Below are 26,172 nucleotides of genomic sequence, written 5' to 3'. Positions count from 1 at the left end.
TTTATATCTAATAAACGTTGACTGCTGAGATACGACTTAACTCAAAGTGTATTTTAGTCACAACTAGACAGTGTATATATATAGAGAGGCTACATTGGCTTGATGAAGAGGACCCAATCACGCTGATACACGCCAGAACTATACGTGCTCAAGTGAAATTAAAAAAATACTTAAAAAGAAACAAAGGTTACACATTATATATATATATGGTAAAGCACAACACAACCAGGACCATATCTCTCAACACTACAAGGTTTATTTCCCCCTTTTCTATGAAAATTATTTAATGATTTACTATTGATTAACTAATTGGTTAATTTGTTTTACATTCGTTTATAGTCTTCGATTAGGAATAATTGTGCAGAGTTAAAACTGGATCAGAAAATGGATGTGGGAGAAATAACATGCAAAAAAATGTTACTAGACAGACAGACGGACAGACAGAGAGACAGATTGAGTTGAAATAATATTTGTAAAAATGAATTTATATTGTCACGAAGCAATTGAAATTTCTCTTAGTCTGTATAACCGTTGGGGCACCACACATGCTCTCTGTCGATCGTCTTTCCCTACAAAGCTAATTAATATAATGAGCATTATGACTCGGTTTGCTTAGTCATGTGAACATTGGACTCATCTTTTATCTTATGGATAATAATGACACTATTATTATTAGTTAGGACCAAAACACGCTAATCCATTCAAACAAACTTTGGGATTGGGGGGCCGCATATATATATCTCATTCACAAGAAGGATTACAGAGGCTTGTGAATGCACTGGCAGCTGCTTGTCAAGAGTTTGGCCTCACAATTAGCCTCTCCAAGACTGAAATCATGGCACAAGATGTTGCAGAAATACCAGTGATACACATTGGAAATCACACACTTACGGTGGTGCAGGAATTCACATACTTGGGAACAACAATAGCCAGCAACCTAGATTTAGACACTGAGTTGACCAAAAGAATAGGGAAGGCTTCTGCAGCAATGTCAAAACTCTCTAAGCGTGTGTGGGAAAATACCAAATTGACCACGGCAACAAAAATCCTTGTCTACAATGCCTGCATTCTGAGCACACTTCTCTATGGCAGTGAGAGCTGGGCAACTTACATGCGTGAAGAACACAGATTAAATAGCTTTCACCTACGCTGCCTGCGACGCATACTGTGCATCTCCTGGAGGGATTGTGTCACCAACCAGGAAGTTTTGACACGGGCCAACATACACAGCATCTATGTTCTCCTTCAACAGAGAAGACTACGCTGGCTCGGTCATGTCACTCGCATGCCAGATGGAAGAATCCCTAAAGACATCCTGTACGTTGAGCTAACAGAGGGAGCCAGACCCAAGGGCCGCCCAAGACTATCTTACCGAGGTGAGCCCTAGGACAGATGAATATAAATGCTCGAACTGTGGCAAACTCTGCCGATCCAGAATTGACTTGATCAGCCACTCCAGATTCTGCCCCGTCTCAAGACGTAACCAAAGCCAGTGACTCTTCTGGGCGCATCCATTGTCTTACGAGACAGAAGGAGCCATATATATATATATATATATATATATATATATATATATATATATATATATATATATATATATATATATATATATATATATATATATATATGTGTGTGTGTGTGTGTGTACTTAGAACTTAGAAATATACACTAGCTAACTGTGTGTAATGTCTTTTAATTCTGATTTATACTGTATTATACATTAATTTTTCGTTTTTTTCCTCACAATCTCTATTGAGGAATTCCAACATGAGCTCGCCATTTCTGAAAACAATTTTACTATTTAAAAAAAAAATTGCTACTGTCTTTTTACATCACACCATTTCACCGCAAATGTAAAGTTTTTAAGAATTTAGCTGTTTACACTCGAGCATAATGTTCTGGAACTGTGGAACTAGCTTACTAGTTGTTATCATTGTGACTGCTGTCAAATTACATCCAGTCAGCATCAGCCTGTGATTACACTTGTTCAGTTTCCACATAAAAAAAAATACTAGTCCACATGTATGTATGTGGACCTAAATAATGTGGACTCTTAACAGCAAAGATTTTTTAAGTGTGGAAATACAATTTCTGTCACCCATGACACTCCCGAGGAATTACTGACTGGAGCTTCTTTTTCAGGTCATAATTTGCTTGGATGTATGTCTTCTGGAGCTGAATCAGCTTCCGCGCTAAATGGTGAGCTGATGGTACTGATAACTGGTTCTTGAAGTCTCAAAAATTTGCTTTTATAAATTCGACAATTAAGGAACCTTAACCTTACCTTGTACTTTTAACCATTTCACAAGAAATAGTTTCGCCTTTCAACAAAAAAAAAGACAAAACCTATTTTCTATTGCTTGCATGGAGCAATGATAATGCTTTGTTTGAGAAGATTTAACATGCATTTACATTTCAAATGCAAACAACCCATTGCAATAATTGTTATGAAATATATAAAATCTGTCTCCCACTCTTCATTAGAAATATTAGTAACAAGGTCAGTCAAGGTACTTCAAGAAACATAAAAAATTATTCCTTGAGATTTTATATTCTTCTAATAATTTTGCCCATGCTAAGCCAGCGGATGCAACGGAATATATTGTTTCTGGATCTTCAAGTACTTGTCGCAACTGCCTATGGTTAAAACCCCTGTCTCTGATAAGTTTGGTTATCTCGGTGTCCCTTATAACAAATGATGTTTCATGCAGCTTTGTGCAAACTTTCCTGTTCAGAGTTTATGGTTGGGATAATCTTTATTAAAAAAAAAGCACTAAATATTTTTCACAGTGAAAGATCGAGCTCCATCTTGTTTCAAGCATACCCGACATTTGCCCACCCCTGTATTAGAGCATAACAGACAAAAAAAAAATGTTTTGAAGAATGTACGTCTTGAATGAACTGAAACGAAATCTATTATTTGGATGACCAGAAACCATATTTATGACTGTGTTTGTATGAGTGTGTGCCGCTAGTCTAGCCTAATTATAAGCATTACACACGAGTCAGGTATTACTTACATAGTCGGTCCAGGCCGAAAACAACGCCCATAGTATCAACACTGATCTCATTGGAGCTCCATACTTACACAGCCTTTACCATGAATTACAAAGCATCCCATTAGAAATACATGGACACACACACACACAATGCTATTGTATTTATTAGCAAAAGTGTTCAATATAAACAACTCTCAATCATTTTTGGTTTGTTCCTTTTCCCCCTTTTATAAATAGATCACCGCTCGCCCGAATAACAACAACACAACACTAGCTGTTGAGAGTAGATAACACTGTACCCATAGACTTTAAACATCTTGAATGTCGACTTAATTTTTAAAACGATTTTTCGGTAACAATGTTTCAAGACTAAGACTAAGACTGCTTTATTTTGTTGTGATTAGAATGACTTTTTTTTCAATGAATGAACTCAATAACAACAACCTGCCACAAAGGAGAATCGTGCAGCACTGACAACGGGTCCTACAACTAGAGTCTACCACTACTCACTGTAGAGAAATGTTGCATTCTCATTGTAGACTTGAGTTAAGAATTTTAAACCCTTTGTGCAGCACGCTCAGTATTTAATGTTTTGAAACATGCATACCACTCCCATTACGCTCACACTCAATTTAAAAAAAAAAAAAAAGCCTGCGCGCGGAACTTTCTATCTTCAGAGTTAAGAGAGACTCAGTAATTGAGCCAATAGTGGCCCGCTCAAGTTTTATAATTAGAACAGAAACAGATGGAGCAAGTCGTACTAGATCTAGACTGAGATCTATTTATTCAGCTCGCTGAGCTCGCAGGGGATGGTACTTGAGAAAGGTTCTGTTGCTGAGAATATTGGCCGCTGCAGAGATAACGTAATAAAGCTGGTGAAGATGGTTAGCGTTACGCTGGGCTCACTGTTGTCAGCGTAGCGAATGGTTCACTATTGTCGGAGCAGCGAATGGGCTCACTAATGTCAAAAGTCAGATCAGTGAAATATCCATAAATGTCATCAGTGCATATTTAAATGAGGTCTGGGCATTGCAAGGTTCACTAAAGTTGGAGCAGTTTACTAATAACTCAGTGCATGGTTCGTTAATGCTGAGTCAGTGCATGATTCACTAATGTCAGATCAGTGCAGGATTCAATAGTGTCAGATCAGTGCATAGTTCACTAATGTCAATTCAGTCCAGGGTTCATTGAGGTCTGGGACTTTCAAGATTCACAATGAAGGAGCAGTGCAGACATCCCTAATGTCAGAGCAGTAAAGAGAGCATTGCGTTTAGGGCAGTGTAAATTCACTAATGTCAGAGCAGTGTAGCATTAGGTAAGATCAGGCCATCAGGGTATTTATGAGATTCATTAATGTCAGAGCAGTGTAGCATTAGGTAAGATCAGGCCATCAGGGTATTATAAGATTCACTAATGTCAGAGCAGTGTAGCATTAGGTAAGATCAGGCCATCAGGGTATTATAAGATTCACTAATGTCAGAGCAGTGGCGGTAATGCAATACTATTATTTCATCACTTCTCCATGTAGATTTTCACTACAAGTTTTAAACCCAGTTATCTCCTTGAAGTTTTCCAGCTTTTTTTTTTGACTTATCGACATGTAATGTTATGAAATGTTATAGCTAAAAATTACAATCCAATTTATTTAACTTATTTAATAAAGTTTTCCAGCTTTAAGTTTCCGTTTAAACTATTGAAAAAAAAAAGAAAAGAAACAAAACAAGCGAAATAAAAAAATATTTAAAAAAAAAAAAGCTTATATTTATGTACATTCATTTGTTTGGAGCATAGACTATATATATATATATATATACAGGACTGCCAACACTAGGGGTAACTAAGCATAATTTTCGTTCAACTCCAAAATGTGAGACGAGGTACTTCGGTATAAACTTATTTTAGGACATTCACGATGTTTGAATGATAATGCCAGCTTGGATAATATATTTCTCTTTTCATCACATTTGACAATATCTTTTTACATTGTATACTATTAAAATGAGTTAAATAAGCGATTAATGAAAGAGTCAATACAGTTTTGAGAGTGTCATTTATTACTTAGGTAGCCTATAGGCCTATAATGGGTAATAGAAGTTAAGTCTGTGAGTGAGTCAGTCTAAAAAAAAAAAAAACAATAGTGAGTCCCTGAGCCTACACACTGACATCTTAACCAACTGTTATTTACATCTGGATTCTATACCTATCTTTTAAAAAAATTTTGTAGTTTTTTTAAAGATAGCATGCAGTATGCATTATATATATATATATATATATATATATATATATATATATATTAATGGAGAATGAAGCCATTAAAAATTACAAGCAATAGTGTATTTATGAATAATTGAAAAATATGCATACAACTTTCAGCTCTTCAAGTTATTAATTTTTTGAACTATAAATAATTAAATCCTAAATAACATCCAATTATATTTGAAGCCATAAAAAAAATTGATTGTTCCAAATTTGTCTTCACCTAATAGACTTCTAGAATCATTGTTCCTACTTCAATACAAATTTATTGTACACGTAGTAAACATGTAAACTTTGACCCAGACTTAGTGACCTATGGCTATAGACTATATCTACAGATACGACCATACACACTACTATAATTTGTTTTGGGAAAAAAAATGACTTAATGGGTTTTTAATTATATATATATAGATATAGATAGATATATAGATAGATATAAACTAGTTAGAACAATATCTATGTAAATGCTCTTTTTTTAAGTTGGTAAATCAGATTCTGATGTTATAAAAATCTGGCTATGTCTATAGCACTGTTACCAAAATTATGACTAAGAAATATTTTGAACGTAGTGTTTATCTTTAGTGATGGTTTCTTTATATAGTAAACTAATTCACCGGAAGTCATTCTTCTAGCACTACCCTGCAACCAAACACGCCTCGGTGTAATGGGACTTATTAAATTGAATAATATAGGCGTGGTGCGCACAGTTGGCAGTCCTGTATATATATAGTCTATGATTTGGATCAGTCATGTAATCACATTTGTAATAGATCTAGACTAACAGCAATAAATCTGTGCGATTAGAAATATTTTTGAACCTTTTTTTTTTTTTGTTTAGCGCAATTTCAGACCTTTAGGCTTCTCAAGCCAATGCAGTAACCACTCTGCTAGTGAAGAGTCTATGAACATAACAAATTGTATCTCTTGTTTCTAGTTCATGTTTGTGTTCACTAAGCCTGAGACGGCAGCCTAATATAAAAGGGACTAATTCAGCGTTTACCACCACTTCAGTCAAGTACTATTTCTTACCTTGTTTATGATACCAAACAAAGTAATTTATTACCAATAGTATAATTAATTTTTTTTAAATCAACTCACTCAGTCTGTCTGTCTAGTACAATGTTTGTACCAGTTATGTCTCCCATAAATCAACTCACTCTGACTATCTAGTACAATGTTTGTAACAGTTATGTCTCCCATAAATCAACCCAGTCTGTCTGTCTAGTACAATGTTTGTACCAGTTATGTCTCCCATAAATCAACTCACTCAATCTGTATGTCTAGTACAATGTTTGTACCAGTTATTTCTCCCATAAATCAACTCACTCAGTCTGTCTGTCTGTCTAGTACAATGTTTGTACCAGTTATGTCTCCCATAAATCAACTCACTCAGTCTGTCTGTCTGTCTGTCTAGTACAATGTTTGTACCAGTTATTTCTCCCACTTCCCATTCCTGTCTTAAGTTGAAACTTTGCACAAATATTCAGTGTTAATAACAACACACGAATCAATAAAAAAAACAAACAATCAATATATTAATTAGATGTAATTAATTAATTATGTTTCATATAAAAAAAAAAGTAAGTAAAGTTTCCCTTTCAGACCAGGCGGTCTATAGGGCAGATGATGTTAAGGTCATCTGTTTCTTTGGCCAGCGGTTATCAAGCAGGATATCATGTGGCCAGCACAACGACCAACCGCCTGTACTAAAGTCAGGTACCCATTAGAGTTTGGGGGGGGGGGGACTCAGAGGCGCCCTAAAAATCCCGATATTCAAAATCCGTCTTCACCGAGATTCGAATCCAGGACCTCAAGTTCGGAAACAAGTGCTTAACCACTCAGCCACCGTGACCCCTATGTTTGATATAGAAAAGGCAAATAATTCTCGCAATAGCTAAATAAGCGGTTGTAAATGTGCAGTTCTTTCCCCTATACAAGCTTTAAGTGTAATTTTTTTTTTTTTTTTTTTTGTAGTTGTAGTTACAGTAGATCAACATTTAGCATTATTTTTTTCTTATTTTAGCCAATAGGAAATAATCCAACAAAAAAAAAGCAAAATGTTCCGCTGAATTCTCTGAATGTGTGATAAGTTCAAGAAGCACGGCCTTGTAATAAAGTATTTTTAAAAAAATGAGCTGTATACAATGTGGTACATGTTTTGCATCGAAAGACTTTGTTTACCTTTAACTACGACTCAAACTTTTCAAAAACATCTTCGCGATAGAGGTTTGTAAAAACAACGTCCCAGACAACTGGGCTGATAGTGAACCGAGGTTTGACTGAAACATAGACTCAGCTTTTGGATAGGAGGCCTAGTCCTTACTTCTCAACCTACAGATAAGCGGAACGAGTTTTGCATACTTGTGTATGTCTTCATTGATGGACTTGACTTCTGCTTGAAAATTATATAGTTCTATGTATAAAGTTTAAATTAACAACTACTTGAAGCAGGCCTAGAGCTATGTGCATTTATAAGAGATATCGAGCGCTATCGTTCTCTTTTTCATGAATATTCTAGGATGATAAATTGTTCTTTTTGAGTTCCTAACACTAGAATATATTTCCAATTACTGGCATATATGTCCTAAGAAGACAAAAAAAAAAAACATTTACAAAACCATCATCAGACCTGTAGTCACATATGCAAGTGAAAGTTGGACGCTGACCAAAAAACAAAATAAAACTGCTAAACATTTGGGAAAGAAAAATCCTCAGAAAAAGTTATGGTACCATACATGAGGAAACCGGATTTAGGATTCGCACCAACTTAAAAGTATACCAACTATATGAAGACCCCCTCCATAGTGACGGAAATAAAAGGGAACAGATGACATTGGGCAGGTCACCTCGAAAGAATGTCAGCGAACAGAGGAGCAAAGATTGTTCAACGTCAAAAAACATGAGGCGGGTGCCAGACCATGAGCACGGTGTCTTGATGACTTACAGGCAGATCTACAACAGCTAAATGTCCGGGCTTGGAGACGTAAAGCCCAGGATAGATCAGACTTGGAGAGATGTGCTAAAGCAGGTCAGGGCCCCTCCATGGGATGTAGCGCCACTGGGATGGATGGCATATATGTTCATTATACATTGACATTATAGACAATTAGAGTGGAATATAGGGACCGCTTTTATTTTCCACATTTCTGAGATTTCGTGATTATTTTATTTTTACTCTTTTTAACAGACAACTATGTTATATCGCATTTGGGGGTGTATCAGTTACTAGTTCTGTTCTAGTTCTATATCAAGTCAGCAACTTATCCTGTTCTTCTCGGCAGATCTCTCAAAGTGTATAGCGTCCAACAATCCTGGTTCACATGATGTCTAGTTGAAAGGATCAACGTGTCTAGTAACACACACACACACACACACACACAAACATAAACACGTGAAACAAAACGCTAGATTGGGGGGGGGGTGTAATTTACTTGTTCAGCTCTTCCATGCAACTCTTCCGTGTTGAATTATAAAAGCTTGGAAGTGAGGCACCGCCCCCTTGAGACATAATGCTGAAATAACTCTATTCTCTGTGCGCTATCTAGACTCTGAGTACATACTTCTTTCTCACAAAAGCCCCTCACATATCCAGACTTCAGACGCTCGTTTTTAAAAGGTTTCTAACGTGTGTACGTGTGACAAATTATTCAAATATCTCAGATTTTCTTTTTTAAAAAAATCACTTCAAAGAAAATAGTCGATATTATGTCCGCCTGTTTACACCTAAAACTAGAAGCACTATTGAAAATACACAATGGCCATTATCGGGCCCGAAATAAATGCAACAGATTTTTGTAATCCTCTAAACTCGTACTGTTTTATCTGTTTGATAAATGAAGAATGCATAATTGGGGAGAGAATGAGAGAGAAAATAGAAAGAGCAGGCTATTCAAAGTAACAGATGACAGAGAAGTCCCGGGTTCAAAAGTACGTTAGATGGAAGCCTTAAAATGCGGGCAATTGTATTGCAAATGCAAACAATAAATAACAATGAAGCCGAGGATCTGGCCATATATATATATCGTATGTTCGCGCATATAAGCCGAGGGTTATACACGTTTTCACAATTTGATTTTGCTCATACACATAGTATAACGAAAATAGGGACTTTATGGTGGGTCTTTATACCTCCTAAGTTCGCTGTGTGGTTGTGAAATATACATTGGAAAGTTTTGTGAATATCTTATTCTAGCCTCAAGAAAACAAATAGTTACTTAATGTACCGGTACTTTGAACATGTGGTTTATATAAAGGTGCGAGTTGTACAATTTTGTTTTTATTTATTTTGTCATTTGTATGGGGTGCACCATGTGTGGAGTATATGCATGTGTGGAGTATATGCGTGTGTGTGAGGTATATGCATGTGTGCGGTATATGCGTGTGTGGGGTATATGCGCGAAAATATGATCTATAAAACCAGAAGCAGAAGTCCAATAAAACTGTAGTGGATTTTTTTTTTCTAATCGTCTCACCCCCCCCTCCTCCCCTTCTAGCTTTTTAGCTGTGCTTTTTAACTCGGGTGGTCACGTGACTGAAAGCTTCCGTTGTTATTAGAAACGACAGCCTTCTAGATCCGTGGCAGTTGATACACTTAGATATATATTGACTATGCTAATGTTCCCTTTCACATGCGCATTACAAAAAAAAATATTTAAAATGATGTCCAAATGCAATCAAATGTAATCAAATGTAATCAAACGTACTAAGTAAACTGATGACTCGCCAGGATGTGTTTTAGAAAAAAATGTCTCTTTATGCTGTCTCTAAACGTATTCTAGTCATGTCAGGAGTACAGGATCTGAAGTTATTTCAACATTCAAATTCTACAGAGTGGATAAAAAGTGTATCCATTCGGAATATGTCTTTTGTAACTTTGTGTGTGTGTGTGTTTGCATTGAGCATCGCTAATAGAGTGTGTTTGAGATGTAGTGCAAATGGGGTTGTTATGGTAAGAATTAAAGGCTCTATGTTCCTTTGACATTAGCTGGAGAGACAATAAAATGAAAAAAGTATTTTTCTCTCTCAGCCACAAAGATTCAAAACCTCGTGTGTGGGTGTGTGTGTGTGTGTGTTTGGTATGATTGAATGTGTGTATTTGTTTTGCGTGTAGGAGGAGGCTACATACAAGATCAATACATAAAATTGTGCGCTGGTCTTCTAGAGAGGTTTAGTTGTCTACCAGCAGTTTGGTGCTACATACCAACACACCGTCAAGAAGGAACAAGTACACACTCAAATCTCATGACATCGTATAGAGGAACACAATGAGTTGTGTTCATTTCATGATATACTGATCAACAGTAGCCCGCACACTGAGACGGTCTTTACATCATCTGGCATCATAAATCAACATGACTCAAAGGCATGAATATATTGTTATTACCAACAGAATTTTATTGAAATGAAGTAGAGAGCAATCTTATATAATACAGACGTTACTTCAAAAAAGAAGATGATTACGTCCTACTCGTCATGCATTTAGTCATGCATATTAACCAATCACCTAAATTCTGCCAAGTCACTGGTTTTCCTGGCTAGCTCAGGCAACCCATTCCATGCTCTAATAGCACTAGGGAAGAAGGAGTGTTTGTACAAATTTGGCCTAGCATATGGAAAGAGGAATGTGCCTTTATCTTTGTGTCTTTCTGAGTATTTTATTAGATTTTGTATTCGAAGATTATGATTCAGTGTTTTACTTAGGTTTTTATGCGTCAGTGTGTGTGTGTGAGGTTTGGCGCTTGGTTGGTGGCTGTGCTGATGAAATAGGAGCTGACTTGTCGAGCTGTATATCTTAAAGAATGGCAGACGATCTAGAGGTGCGTGTTTTGTTGTTGTGAGTTCTATTCTGTTTCAATATCAGTTGTTGTTGTTGTTTTTTTCATCATGATTAGATCCATATCTCATTCAATGTGAATCTGTGAATATTGTAATAAAAGTCATATTGAATTTTGTTTGAAAGACAAATTTGTTTAAAAGTTATTTAAAGTTTACTTAGTTACTTAAAACAACAAAAAAAAGATTATACGAAGTGTAGTTGTATCAATTAGTTTGGATCAGCCATGTAATTAAGTTTGTTTTTCTATAAAAAAATTATAACATCAAACTAGACTTTTCCCCGAATGGGCAACGAGCTGGCAATTCTTTTCTCAGCGATGTACATCTACTGTTACATGTTTAGGAAACTCGTAAGAGCCGTGATTCAGATCCGAGTCCAGGTTCCACCCTCCAGGTTCTAAGAATTAGTGACTTGAATAGAGGTATTATAAAAACAAAAATTCAAACGTTGTCTTTAGATCTGCATAATGCAAGGCAAATAAACATCATAGATCTAGATCCTAAAACAAATGTTAACTTCAACTAAATAATTGTGGACTTGCTAAGGGAGGTAACTATAGACTTATTCCAACCACGTCTGCTTGAAACTATTGGTGTCAACAGCCCCTGGTCGAAACTGTGATGTCTAAAAATAGTGAATGACGTTACCCGAAAAAAAAAAGATTTTAAGGTATTCTACTGCAAAAGAGCTTACAGTTTAGAAGCGAAAAGCTCACTGCCTTTCTAGTTGAAGAAGAAAATAGAATGTTAACTTGTGATTTAAACATCCCTATAAATACAGAAAACAAAATGTATACTATTTTCAAACCAATCAGATACATCTCACGGCCCGCGGACCTTAGTTTGGGTATTACTGATCCACTAGCATTAATTTAGATCTATTTCAAACTTTGAGAATGCTCCCTTCAGATTTTTTTTTATTTGATACGAAAATAAAATTAAAAGTGTGAAGATGGTATCAAGTACTGTGAAAACGCGTATACCCGATTTGATAAAGTAGTTTCGTTTTTTAATAGAGATGCAATTAGGTACTGTTTGTCTATTTTTAGGGCTTTTCGACATACACACGGTCTCCGCCATCATCTAAGGAACATTTTAACAATTTTTCTCAAGGTTGGTTAAACGGTTTTGGATTTTTATTCGAGACATACATACATACGCCTTACTTTCTGCCTTGTATTATAGATATATGATCTGCTCAATACAACGAATATGTTAGCTATCTTTTCCTGGTACCTAACACTTTGACGAACTACGCCCACACTCATTACTGTATAAAATATTTACGCTACGGGAGCACAGAATTGATACAAATGTTTTTGTTTTAAGAAAGATGTAAAAAAAATATTCACAAACAATAGAACATAATGAACGTAGTTAAGGTTATAGCAAACATGTCCAAATAACTAGCAATAGAAAAATACTCTTAAAAAACAGAGCCTATTTAAGGGAAAGAACCGCTAATTACTGCCATTTATTACAGAGTTTAGCTCTCTATCTGCTATATAAGAATATGAATTTGTTAGTACTAAATGATCCACTAATTGGTTAAACTTTGGATTGATTACTGTATTATCATTGACTATGAATAATTATGCCGAATTATAACTTGATCCGAGAACGGGAAGTGGGAGAAAAACGTCTGAAAACGAAATAAAGGGATTAAATCCAAACATACATCCACATCTCTCATTAAGTAGCATTTATTCAAATTATTTCCATTTCAAACAAAATAACTAATCACCAACAATTAATTAACTAATTGGTCCATTTTTTAATTGGTTGATGTCTTGTACTGTTAAACGATTAATTGTGCAAAGTTTTAACTTGATCCGAGAAAGGGAAATAGAAGAAAAAGCATGTTCAAACTTTTTACCAGACAGAGACAGAGCCTTGCAAAAATAATTAAGATTATGTCAGATAGCTATGGTTTTAATTAGTCTCAATAGAATTCAAGAAAGAAGAAGAAAAAAAAGCATATGTTAATTGAAAGAGTTTGTGTATAGACGGCCCCTGTGGGTCAATAGTGCGTACATGTTACGTTATCCAGAGACTCAAGAAATACTCACATTTCTACAGAGCAACATTCTCTTTTAAATTATTCTAGAAAGATGTACTCATAGACTCATATATTATAGCTAGACTGGAAATCGGAAATAAATTCGTATACGCGATTGATCGATTCACAGACCTATATATATATATATATATATATATATATATATGTAGAGAGAGAGAGAGAGAGAGAGAGAGAGAGAGATAAATAGATAGATAGATGGATGGATGGATGGATGGATGGATGGATGGATGGATGGATGGATGGATGGATGGATGGATGGATGGATGGATGGATGGATGGATGGATGGATGGATGGATGGATGGATGGATGGATGGATGGATGGATGGATGGATGGATGGATGGATGGATAGATAGATAGATAGATAGATAGATAGATAGCTAGATAGATTTTTATGTACGTAACTCTTTTTCAAGCTCTAAAGAAAGTCGCTCAATCAATCTTTTCTGTCTTAGAAAAGTAATGATCTTTAGTTTTGAAAGTTTAGAAATAATGCAAAATAATTTCTCGGATTTTCTTTAGAATGGGATATTAATCACAGAACTATATATTCACGCAAATATTTGAAACAAAGCCATTTCCTGTTAGTTTCCATTGAGATAATGTTTTAAAAATCCCAGATCGAAATAATTCAAGTCTGTTGATTTATATCATCTTATGTACATTAGTTGATTACCTAGATCTTTCTAGATTATGTATCTAAAAATTGTAAAACTAATACTTATGAGACGAGAGTAGGCATACTCTTATTTTTGATGTTCAATTACTAGATCTAGATCTAAAAATTAAATTATATATTACATAGGTTAGGGTTGAAAAAAAATACTTATAACTAGGGGCCTACTTATCTTATTCATGGCAAACCAGTAACACAGACTAAAAACGCAAAATACCTAGGTGTTATAATAAATAAAAACTATCATGGCATCCCCATATTGATGAAACTATAAAAAAATCAAACAAAGCATTAGGGTTTATTAAAAGAAATTTCTATAAATCAAATAAGAACTTAAAACTAAAATGTTATTTAACCTTGGTTAGGCCAGTAATAGAATATGCATCCTCCGTTTTGGACCCCTCAACTCAAGAAAACATTAAGAAACTGGAACAGACACAAAATAGAGCAGTGAGATTCATAACAAACGAATATTCACATTTGACTAGAGTAACACCTTTAGTAAAATCACTAAATTTAGAAAGCCTTCAGGACAGAAGGCTCAAAAGTAAAGTAGCAATCATACATAAAACACTGAACCATAATCTTCAAATACAAAAACAAAATTTAATAAAATACTCTGAAAGACACAAAGATAAAGGCACATTCCTCATCCCATATGCTAGGACAAATTTGTACAAATACTGCTTCTTCCCTAGTGCTATTAGAGCATGGAATGGGTTGCCTGAGCTAGCCAGGAAAACCAGTGACTTGGCAGAATTTAAGTCATTGGTTAATATGCATGACTAAATGCATGACGCGTAGGACGTAATCATCTTCTTTTTTGAAGTAACGTCTGTATTATATAAGATAAGATAAGAAGACTTTACAAAACAACGCCTTGTCCATGTCCAGTCTTGATATAATATATATCTATATTATAAAGTAGAATGTGATGCGTATGTATGTTATGAGTAGAAATCAAAACCGCTTGACCAATCTTGATAAAACTTGGCAGAAATGTTCTTTGGGTGCTAACTTAGACCGTAGTGTATGTATTGTAGCCCTAAAACAAACTTAAGACCCTCAATAAAAAAAAAGTTGACCGATTCTATTAAAGCTATAGTATTTTATGGATCTAGGCCATGTTTACAATGTTGACATGAGAAAATATCAAAAGCATTTAGATCTACTTTTAAGAAGTATACTTTGCGCAGATAGTTTTTTACTTTGACACATGAAAATACAAAATATAATCTATTGATTTCATTTTTTAATAAAATTAACCTTCAAATTTGTGTTTCAAAAGCATTTTTAACATAAATTCACTCCTTACATCTTCGAATTAGATTTCCTGATGAACAATCTATCATTAGACAATACCGTAATGTTACACATCTTTCCATTCCTAGGTCTAAAACTCTAATTCAACTCTAAGATGATAAAACTTCTCTTCGCAAAGATAGTTATAGGCCTATACTTTAACACATGAACATACTAATTATACTCCATTCATTTTATATTTTAATCAAATGTGTTTTTTCTAAAGCATTTTTACATGAGTGCAACTCTATTCTTAATTTGAATGTAAGTCAATGTTAGCTCCATTCATAATATTGTTTTATTCATGAATTCATGCATTCGCTTTACTTATAACATTTTCTTTGTTTCTAATGCATTATATCAGTGACTACATCAGCAATACGCAAGTTAAGACACGCGGGCAGAGGGTAATATCTGTATAGTATATAGATATATGGGTCTATTATTTATTTGCGTACTTGCGTAAATAGGTATTTGACATTTTCGCAAACATTTTGTACTTAACACTTTATCTCTGATTGACAAGTTGCATAACCCAAGCCTATCAATGAGCACGTACGCACACGAACACACAAACACATACACAATCTGGCCTATCAACAAAATTGTTCGAGTTCTCTCCCTTGTCGTGCTAGACAGGTGAAAGCAAGAGCAACCCTAACCCCGTGCCATACAGGTAAACACTACAGAATGCAGCGCAGTGATACAGTTGTAGGTTTACTTTGACTATACATTAAAAACAAGAACAAGAAAGACATTTAAAATACTTTAACAAAAACAAAGCAACAGACAATACCTCCTTTATGCTACTTAGTGAGCGATTGTTTTTCTCTTAAAAATTAATGAATTTTAAAACATTGTTTACCCCCCCCCTTCTCCACCGAATCCTGGTTAAAGGAATGTAGAGATCTAGTACACCTTTTAATAGTCCTATGATAGGCACTTAGATCTCGACTTAGAAGACAATGCGCACAATATTACAGAAGATTAATCTATTAAACTCTTAAATCAATAAATTCGGAAATTCCAGAATGAGACAGTCCTTTCAAGAACGCAATAATCCTTTCAAAACCGAAGTAGGATCTAGACCTAGATTTAGTTTCTAGCCAAATTTAAATTTACCGTTATTTATTTTTATTTTGATAAATTATAACGTCAAACTTAATCTTTTTTTCCATGTGGCCAACGAGCTAATAATTCTTTTCTCAACGATATACATTAACTGTTAATTTTGTAGGAAATCGTTAGAGACATTTTTGAGATAAGCGTCCGTCCACTCCACGAAGGAGAGACTTGAATAGCGGGATCTTATCTTATCTTATATAATACAGACGTTACTTCAAAAAAGAAGATGATTACGTCCTACGCGTCATGCATTTAGTCATGCATATTAACCAATGACTTAAATTCTGCCAAGTCACTGGTTTTCCTGGCTAGCTCAGGCAACCCATTCCATGCTCTAATAGCACTAGGGAAGAAGGAGTATTTGTACAAATTTGTCCTAGCATATGGGACGAGGAATGTGCCTTTATCTTTGTGTCTTTCAGAGTATTTTATTAAATTTTGTTTTTGTATTTGAAGATTATGGTTCAGTGTTTTATGTATGATTGCTACTTTACTTTTGAGCCTTCTGTCCTGAAGGCTTTCTAAATTTAGTGATTTTACTAAAGGTGTTACTCTAGTCAAATGTGAATATTCGTTTGTTATGAATCGCACTGCTCTATTTTGTGTCTGTTCTAGTTTCTTAATGTTTTCTTGAGTTGGGGGGTCCCAAACAGAGGATGCATATTCTATTATTGGCCTAACCAAGGTTAAATAACATTTTAGTTTTATGTTCTTATTTGATTTATAGAAATTTCTTTTAATAAATCCTAATGCTTTGTTTGATTTTTTTGTAGTTTCATCAATATGTGGATTCCATGACAGTTTTTCATTTATTATAACACCTAGGTATTTTGCGTTTTTAGTCTGTGTTACTGGTTTGCCATGAATAAGATAAGTGGAATTAATTTGTTTTAGTTTTTTTGTTACTCTTAACAACTGACATTTTTCTGGGTGGAAAGACATGCTCCAATTTGATTCCCATTTCTGTAATTCATCTAATTCTCTTTGTAAAATATCTGTGTCTTGTGTTGTTTTTATTGTTCTATATATTATGCAATCGTCTGCAAATAATCTGACTTTTGTTCCTGAACTAATGCAATTTGGTAAATCATTTATGTAAATTAAAAATAGTAGTGGACCCAAGACTGTTCCTTGAGGTACACCTGAGTTTACTGTTATCGGTGTTGATTTAGAGCCATTTATTATTACAGTTTGTTCTCTCCCTATCAGAAAGTCTTTAATCCACTGATGCAGTGGACCATTAATGCCGAAATATTTTAATTTTTTAAGCAAACTATGGTGGTGAACTTTGTCAAAAGCCTTAGAAAAATCTAGTAAGATAGCATCTATTTGTTCACTATTATCTAAACCTTTTGATAAATCATCAATTAGTCCTATTAGTTGTGTTTCACATGATCTATATTTCCTAAAGCCATGTTGGTATGGTGTGAGGACATTATGTTTGTCTAAGTGGTTTATGATGTTGCTACATATTATGTGTTCTAGGATTTTACATGTGATGCTGGTAAGTGATACTGGTCTGTAGTTTCCTGGGTCAGATTTTTCTCCTTTTTTAAATAGGGGGGTGACATTAGCTTCTTTCCAGTCCTTTGGTACTCTGCCCTGGTTAAGTGAAGCCTGAAAGAGTATTTTGAACACTAGGGCTAGCTCATTACTTAGTTCTTTGAGTAATCTAGCTGGAATACCATTAGGTCCAGAAGCTTTATTTGGTTTGGTGTTGGCTAATAGTTTTTGAATTCCATTTTCTTGTACTACTATATCTTCTATGTTGTCTACTTGGTTCAAATTCAGTAATATGTCTTTGTCTCCTGGGGCTGAGAATGCTGATGCAAAGTATTTGTTTAGAATGTTTGCTTTAGTTTCATTATCATTATGTATTATGTTATGTTCATCTTTTAATGGCGCTACGCCTGTTGTTTCCATTTTCTTAGACTTAATGTATGACCATAGGTTTTTGTTGTTGTCTTTAGATATTACATTGTTTATGTATTCACTCTGCAGCTGTCAGCTTACTTTTTGGGTTAAGTGTTTAATTTTTATATACTTTTGGTAAACTCTTTCTGCATTAGTTTCTTTAAATTTTCTATATAGGTTTTCCTTCTGTTTACAAAGCTTCTTTAGTCTATTATTAAACCAGCATTTATTTATTTTGTTTGATGTGTATTTAGTTGGTATTTGATTTTCTATAATGCTTTTAAGATGGTTTTTAATGAAATTCCAGAGGTCATCGACTGGTTGGTTAATGTCTTTTTCTAATAAGAATGTTTGTTGAAAGTTTAATGCAGCTTGGTGTAGTTGTGTTAGGTTACATTTATTCCAGAGTAAGATTTTTCTTTTGGGTTTTGTATTGGCTACTGCTTTTATCTGACTGTGTATTTTTATGATCTCATGGTCTGATAGACCAGGGATAATATCATAATCAACTACTAATCCAGGTCTGTTGGTTAAGAAGAGATCTAATGTGTTGTTTAATCTAGTTGGCTTTTTAATGATTTGATCTAAACTTAGGTTGTGTAAAGTTTCTATGAAAAGCTCATTTATGTCCTTAAGGTTTTGGTGTTTATCTATGGTTAGTGTTTTCCAATTTATATCAGGTAGGTTGAAATCACCCATAATCCAAAAAACTGCATTTTTATTTGTCTCTGTAAGTGTCGTAATCTGATTACATAGTTCCTGCATGTATCCTAAACTAGAATTTGGTGGTCTGTAAATGTTGCCTATTATTAGGGATGTTGAGGTGGTATTAATTTTACAAAATGTTGATTCTATATTTTTTGAGTTAGGTAAGGTAATTTCTTCTGCTATAAGAGTGTTTTTTATTGCTAAAAGAACTCCTCCATGATTATCAGCCCTATCTTTTCTAAAAATTTCATAATTACTATTGTTATGACCCTATTGGCGGCGCAAAAGGGTTAACTATTGGCTCAGCTGACACACACGTGAAACACTCAGGTCAGCGGGGCATTGGACAAGGGACAGTACTACGATTACACGATTACACGCAAATATGACCAATGTTATGGTCATGTGATCGAAAGCCTGCGTGTACGAGTGACAGTGTGTAGGAAAGCGGCAGTTCAAGACCGGAGAGCGTCGAGACCGGGACTGTTAGTCGGCCATGAAGTCGGTCCTGGTTGAGTCCTCATGTGTTGATGTACAAGTCCAGAAAGAGAGACAGTAGAGTTTTGTACGGTGATGTACATAGTGACATTTTAGTTGTTGATGTGTTTGATGCCAATTGTCTAGTATTGGCTGTCTTCTACTTATTCACTCATTATTAAAGTACCAGATTATGTGGAGCTCTTGTTGTCAAGTTCTTGATGTGTTGATGTATTGTGTTGAGTTTTAGCAGTGTTTACAGAAGGCCTGCTGATTAGGAGAGAGAGAACGTAACACTGGTGTCTTGAAGTGGGATTTCCTATGGCTTCTGTAAAACTGCTAGATGAACTGAATCTGAAAGAACTGAAACAAGAGCTGAAATGGCGAGGACTGAAGTACTACGAAAGGAACAACGAAACTCTTAAAGAACGTCTCCGGCAAGCCCTGGTGGATGAAGAGGAAGATCCGAACACGTTCCTCTTTGAACTCGAACCTGATGTGGTAGAGCTCTTGATCACATTTCAAAAACAGATGTTGGCTGGCTTTCAGAATGTGATCAAGGGGGACTCGCAGAAAGAGACAGGTGAAGAAACAAGAGAAGAGACCAATAGCTCAACCAACGCTTTTGCTGTAGACGTACCTGATCTGAGTGCCTCCATCAGCCAGACAGAACATGACAACGTTGTGTCTTTCCCCAAGCTCGTAGCTGAGGACATTAAAGACATCTGTCAATCTGCCAGTGTTTATGGGAGGAGCTCGAATCCTGATGGCTGCACCCAGATGTTTGGCAAGAACTTTGTGTGTCGAGCTTTGCAGGGAGAACGCCAACTCCAAGGAACCCATCGGCAAGGTCTGCACCCGACAGACGTTTGTCCTGCTGACGAGACCATAGTGAGAAGCCCTGATGATGGTCAAGTAAGTGAACTGGAGCCTGATGCTGAAGATGAGGGACCTTCGCAAGTGGAGTGCTGCCAACTTGCTCCACTAGTTTGCCCTCCGGACAAGCCTGAAGATGATGTGTGCCACTATTTCCCCTCCTGTGGACCTAATACCCATTCCCAAAACCCATCTCTTGAAAGCCCTATGAAACAACCTGATAGGCCAAAGATCTTGGTGACCCCAGTCCTGACATCTTATCCCTCCCCATGTGCTGGCTGGCTGCCTTCAGTAGTGAGCGACCAAAGAAGGCGATGGTTGCTGAATCCAAAGTGCATGGCGATGCAACCACGACGTCTGTGCAACCAGGTGAAGGTCAACTGGAGCAGAAGGAGAAAGAGACATACGCAGTATACAACGCAGATGGCTCCATCGAGATGGCACTATAAGCCCATTGTCGCCCCCACCGATAGACCTCCTCCTGCATCGATTCAACGCCACTGCCCATGTCGTGTGATAGATTTGTCCGGGACGGACAAATCTGAGAAGGGGGCAGTGTTATGACCCTATTGGCGGCGCAAAAGGGTTAACTATTGGCTCAGCTGACACACACGTGAAACACTCAGGTCAGCGGGGCCTTGGACAAGGGACAGTACTACGATTACACGATTACACGCAAATATGACCAATGTTATGGTCATGTGATCGAAAGCCTGCGTGTACGAGTGACAGTGTGTAGGAAAGCGGCAGTTCAAGACCGGAGAGCGTCGAGACCGGGACTGTTAGTCGGCCATGAAGTCGGTCCTGGTTGAGTCCTCATGTGTTGATGTACAAGTCCAGAAAGAGAGACAGTAGAGTTTTGTACGGTGATGTACATAGTGACATTTTAGTTGTTGATGTGTTTGATGCCAATTGTCTAGTATTGGCTGTCTTCTACTTATTCACTCATTATTAAAGTACCAGATTATGTGGAGCTCTTGTTGTCAAGTTCTTGATGTGTTGATGTATTGTGTTGAGTTTTAGCAGTGTTTACAGAAGGCCTGATGATTAGGAGAGAGGATCGTAACACTATTGAAAATTTCTGCATTATAAATTTCAGGATGTAGCCAAGTTTCTGTGCCTGCAATTATGTCTGGTTTCTCACATTCTAATAAAATTTCTAAGTCTGCTGTTTTGTTCCTAATGCTTTGAAAATTTATTACTAAGGTTTTAAGGTATTTTGGTGTTACTTCTTTAGTAGGTTTGTTTAGTGAGGCTGTTGTATTAATTTTAGTAGATTTAGGTTTAACAGGAGTGGATCTGGCTAGTGGTTGGTGAGTTTGGTTTGGGATGGTGTTTAGGATGTTGTATGGGTTAGAAGTGTCTGCATCAAAGGAATGAAACAGTCCTGATGTAAACTGAGGTAACCCACACGGTACACAGTGCCATGATGCATTTTTGTTGCCTAAGGCATAATACACAGGTGTATTCATATGGAGACATGATGCATGGTACCATTCATCGCAGGTGTCACATTGAATGGCTTTCTGTTTCATGGTGCATACTTTTTTGCAGATGTTGCATCTATCTTTAGATCTAGGCCCTGGATTTGACTCTACATCTCCTGCTATTAATATTAACAGTGATAGGTATTTATTTCTGCTGTGTCTGATTGAGAACTTCCATTTGTGATGGGTAATCTTCTTTAGTGTTATGGATGTGTATGTTAGGTTATTTTTTAAGTTGCTTTGATCTAAAGTGTGATGATTGATTATGACTGTTGTTTCTTTTTTAAGTTTAGTGTTGACTAAGGTAGATCTGGTTCTGTGTTCAGCTAGTATGTATTTAGTAATTATTAGGATAAATAGCCAGAGCAATTTCATGATGATTGTTGTTGATTTTAGTTTTTAAAGGGGTCTAGTCTAAATCTAGTTTAAGGTTTACAATGCCTAATTTATGTCTAAATCTAAATTGAAAGCTAATTTACAATGACAATTAAATCAAATGAAATGGTTTATTAAATTCAAAATATGGACCTAGACTAGATCTAATTCTAGATCAATATATTTACGTGTATAATTAACTATATAGAATATTACTATTAGTTATTATTAGTAGTATTAGTAGATGATTAGTAGATCTAAAGCCTTAATTAAAGTCTAAGTCTAACACTAAAACTAGACTAGACTGACTTGACTAGGTCTAGATTTCTAGATCTAGTCCTAAGGGCTAAGCTGAGAGTTGTTAATTTGAATTAATTAGTATGAAAAAAATGCTGAATTATGTTAAATATATAATTTAAAGATATTAGTTTATTAGTTAAATAGCTTTTTTAATGAATTTGGTTTGATTTTAATACAACAAAACGAAAAATTTAACTCATCTCTTATAACAGTAAACAGGGAGCAGCCATCTTGCCAAGAGCGCGTAAGATATATAGACTTTAAATAAAAAAAAAAAACACACGAAGCTTATATATTAAATGTAATTGTACCAATTAGTTTGGATCAGTCATGTAATTACATTTGTAAAAGAAAATTAATCTGTGCGATTTGAAATATTTCTCCCAATTGTTTTTGATTAGCACAATTTCATGCTTTTAGCTTTCTCAATGCACTAAGGTCCTATTATCTTCTCTTATACACTACAGACGTTACTTTAAAAAAAGAAGATGATTACGTCCTACGAGTCTTGCATGTTGACCAATGACTTAAATTCTACAAAAGCATTGGTTTCCTGGCTAGCTCAGGCAACCCATTCCATGCTCTAATAAGCACTAGGGAATGAGGAGTATTTGTACAGATTTGTCCTAGCATATGGAATGAGGAATGTGCCTTTATCTTTGTGCCTACTTTACTTTTAAGTCTTCTGTCCTGAAGTCTTTCTAAATTAAGTGATTTTGCTAAAGGTGTTACTCTAGTCAAATGTGAATATTCGTTTGTTATGAATCTCACTGCTCTATTTTGTGTCTGTTCCAGTTTCTTAATGTTTTCTTGAGTTGAGGGGTCCCTAACAGAGGATGCATATTCTATAATTGGCCTAACCAAGGTTAAATATACATAACATTTTAGTTTTATGTTCTTATTTGATAGATTTTTTAAAGTAAATCCTAATGCTTTGTTTGATTTTTGAATAGTTTCATCGATATGAGGATTCCATGACAGTTTTTCAATTAGTATAGCACCTCGGTATTTTGCGTTTTAAGGCTGGGTTACTAGTTTACCAAGAATAGGATAAGTGGAATCTTGTTTTATTATTATTTTTTTGTTGCTCTTAATAACTGACATTTTAGTGGGTGGAAAAACTATTTGATTCCCATTTCTGTAATTCATCTAATTTTCTTTGGAAAATTTCTGTGTCTTGTGTTGTTTAAATTATTCTTTATATTATGCTATCGTCTTCAAATAATCTGACTTTTGTTCCTAAACTAATCCAATTTGGTAAATCATTTATGTAAATTAAAAACAGTAGTGGACTTAAGACTGTGCCTTGAGGTACACCTGAGTTTATTGTTATTGGTTTTGATTTAGAGACATTTATTATTACAGTTTGTTCTCTTGCTATCTGTCCATTGTCTGGACCTGTTGGGAAAGAGGACAGATATCTGTCCATTGTCTGGACCTGTTGGGAAAGGGGGGGGGACATATCTGTCCATTGTCTTGATCTGTTGGGAAAGGGGGGACAGATATCTGTCCATTATCTGGACCAGTTGGGAAAGGGACAGATATCTGTCCATTGTCTGGACCAGTTGGGAAAGGGGACAGATATCTGTCCATTGTCTGGACCAGTTGGGAAAGGGAGGGGACAGATATCTGTCCATTGTCTGGACCAGTTGGGAAAGGGACAGATATCTGTCCATTGTCTGGACCAGTTGGGAAAAGGGGGGGACAGATATCTGTCCATTGTCTGGACCAGTTGGGAAAGGGACAAATATCTGTCCATTGTCTGGACCAGTTGGGAAAGGGGGGGACATATATCTGTCCATTGTCTGGACCAGTTGGGAAAGGGACAGATATCTGTCCATTGTCTGGACCAGTTGGGAAAGGGAGGGGACAGATATCTGTCCATTGTCTGGACCAGTTGGGAAAGGGACAGATATCTGTCCATTGTCTGGACCAGTTGGGAAAGGGGGGGACAGATATCTGTCCATTGTCTGGACCAGTTGGGAAAGGGACAGATATCTGTCCATTGTCTGGACCAGTTGGGAAAGGGGACAGATATCTGTCCATTGTCTGGACCAGTTGGGAAAGGGACAGATATCTGTCCATTGTCTGGACCAGTTGGGAAAGGGGGGACAGATATCTGTCCATTGTCTGGACCAGTTGGGAAAGGGGGGACAGATATCTGTCCATTGTCTGGACCAGTTGGGAAAGGGGACAGATATCTGTCCATTGTCTGGACCAGTTGGGAATTGGGACAGATATCTGTCCATTGTCTGGACCAGTTGGGAAAGGGGGGACAGATATATGTCCAGTGTCTGGACCAGTTGGGAAAGGGGACAGATATCTGTCCATTGTCTGGACCAGTTGGGAATTGGGACAGATATCTGTCCATTGTCTGAACCAGTTGGGAAAGGGGGGACAGATATCTGTCCATTGTCTGGACCAGTTGGGAAAGGGGGGGGGACAGATATCTGTCCATTGTCTGGACCAGTTGGGAAAGGGGGGGACAGATATCTGTCCATTGTCTGGACCAGTTGGGAAAGGGACAGATATCAGTCCATTGTCTGGACCAGTTGGGAAAGGGGACAGATATCTGTCCATTGTCTGGACCAGTTGGGAAAGGGACAGATATCTGTCCATTGTCTGGACCAGTTGGGAAAGGGGACAGATATCTGTCCATTGTCTGGACCAGTTGGGAAAGGGGGGACAGATATCTGTCCATTGTCTGGACCAGTTGGGAAAGGGGACAGATATCTGTCCATTGTCTGGACCAGTTGGGAAAGGGACAGATATCAGTCCATTGTCTGGACCAGTTGGGAAAGGGGACAGATATCTGTCCATTGTCTGGACCAGTTGGGAAAGGGACAGATATCTGTCCATTGTCTGGACCAGTTGGGAAAGGGGACAGATATCTGTCCATTGTCTGGACCAGTTGGGAAAGGGGGGACAGATATCTGTCCATTGTCTGGACCAGTTGGGAAAGGGGACAGATATCTGTCCATTGTCTGGACCTGTTGGGAAAGAGGACAGATATCTGTCCATTGTCATGTCTGGACCTGTTGGGAAAGGGGGGGGGACATATCTGTCCATTGTCTTGATCTGTTGGGAAAGGGGGGACAGATATCTGTCCATTATCTGGACCAGTTGGGAAAGGGACAGATATCTGTCCATTGTCTGGACCAGTTGGGAAAGGGGACAGATATCTGTCCATTGTCTGGACCAGTTGGGAAAGGGAGGGGACAGATATCTGTCCATTGTCTGGACCAGTTGGGAAAGGGGGGGACAGATATCTGTCCATTGTCTGGACCAGTTGGGAAAGGGACAGATATCTGTCCATTGTCTGGACCAGTTGGGAAAGGGGGGGGGACAGATATCTGTCCATTGTCTGGACCAGTTGGGAAAGGGACAAATATCTGTCCATTGTCTGGACCAGTTGGGAAAGGGGGGGACAGATATCTGTCCATTGTCTGGACCAGTTGGGAAAGGGACAGATATCTGTCCATTGTCTGGACCAGTTGGGAAAGGGAGGGGACAGATATCTGTCCATTGTCTGGACCAGTTGGGAAAGGGGGGGGACAGATATCTGTCCATTGTCTGGACCAGTTGGGAAAGGGACAGATATCTGTCCATTGTCTGGACCAGTTGGGAAAGGGGGGGACAGATATCTGTCCATTGTCTGGACCAGTTGGGAAAGGGACAGATATCTGTCCATTGTCTGGACCAGTTGGGAAAGGGGACAGATATCTGTCCATTGTCTGGACCAGTTGGGAAAGGGACAGAT

At 36.8% G+C, this 26,172-nt stretch overlaps 1 protein-coding gene across 5 annotated transcripts in view; it reads right to left on the bottom strand.

The window, feature by feature from the left end:
• Nucleotides 1–26,172, bottom strand: part of LOC106060356 (uncharacterized) — a 117,274-nt gene that overhangs the window by 31,089 nt on the left and 60,013 nt on the right. Inside the window, exon 1 of one of the 5 annotated variants that reach the window (XM_056040226.1) lies at nt 3,510–3,628. The exons of 3 other annotated variants lie outside the window; for them this stretch is intronic. The gene's annotated coding sequence lies outside the window, so the exon portion shown is untranslated. One more of the 5 variants, XM_056040223.1, reaches the window with a different exon arrangement.

This window comes from Biomphalaria glabrata, chromosome 9 (assembly GCF_947242115.1).
Source record: "Biomphalaria glabrata chromosome 9, xgBioGlab47.1, whole genome shotgun sequence".
NCBI classification, from domain to species: domain Eukaryota; kingdom Metazoa; phylum Mollusca; class Gastropoda; family Planorbidae; genus Biomphalaria; species Biomphalaria glabrata.
The sequence above is the reverse complement of the archived record's forward strand: the minus strand, read 5'-3'. Positions and strand labels throughout refer to the sequence as shown.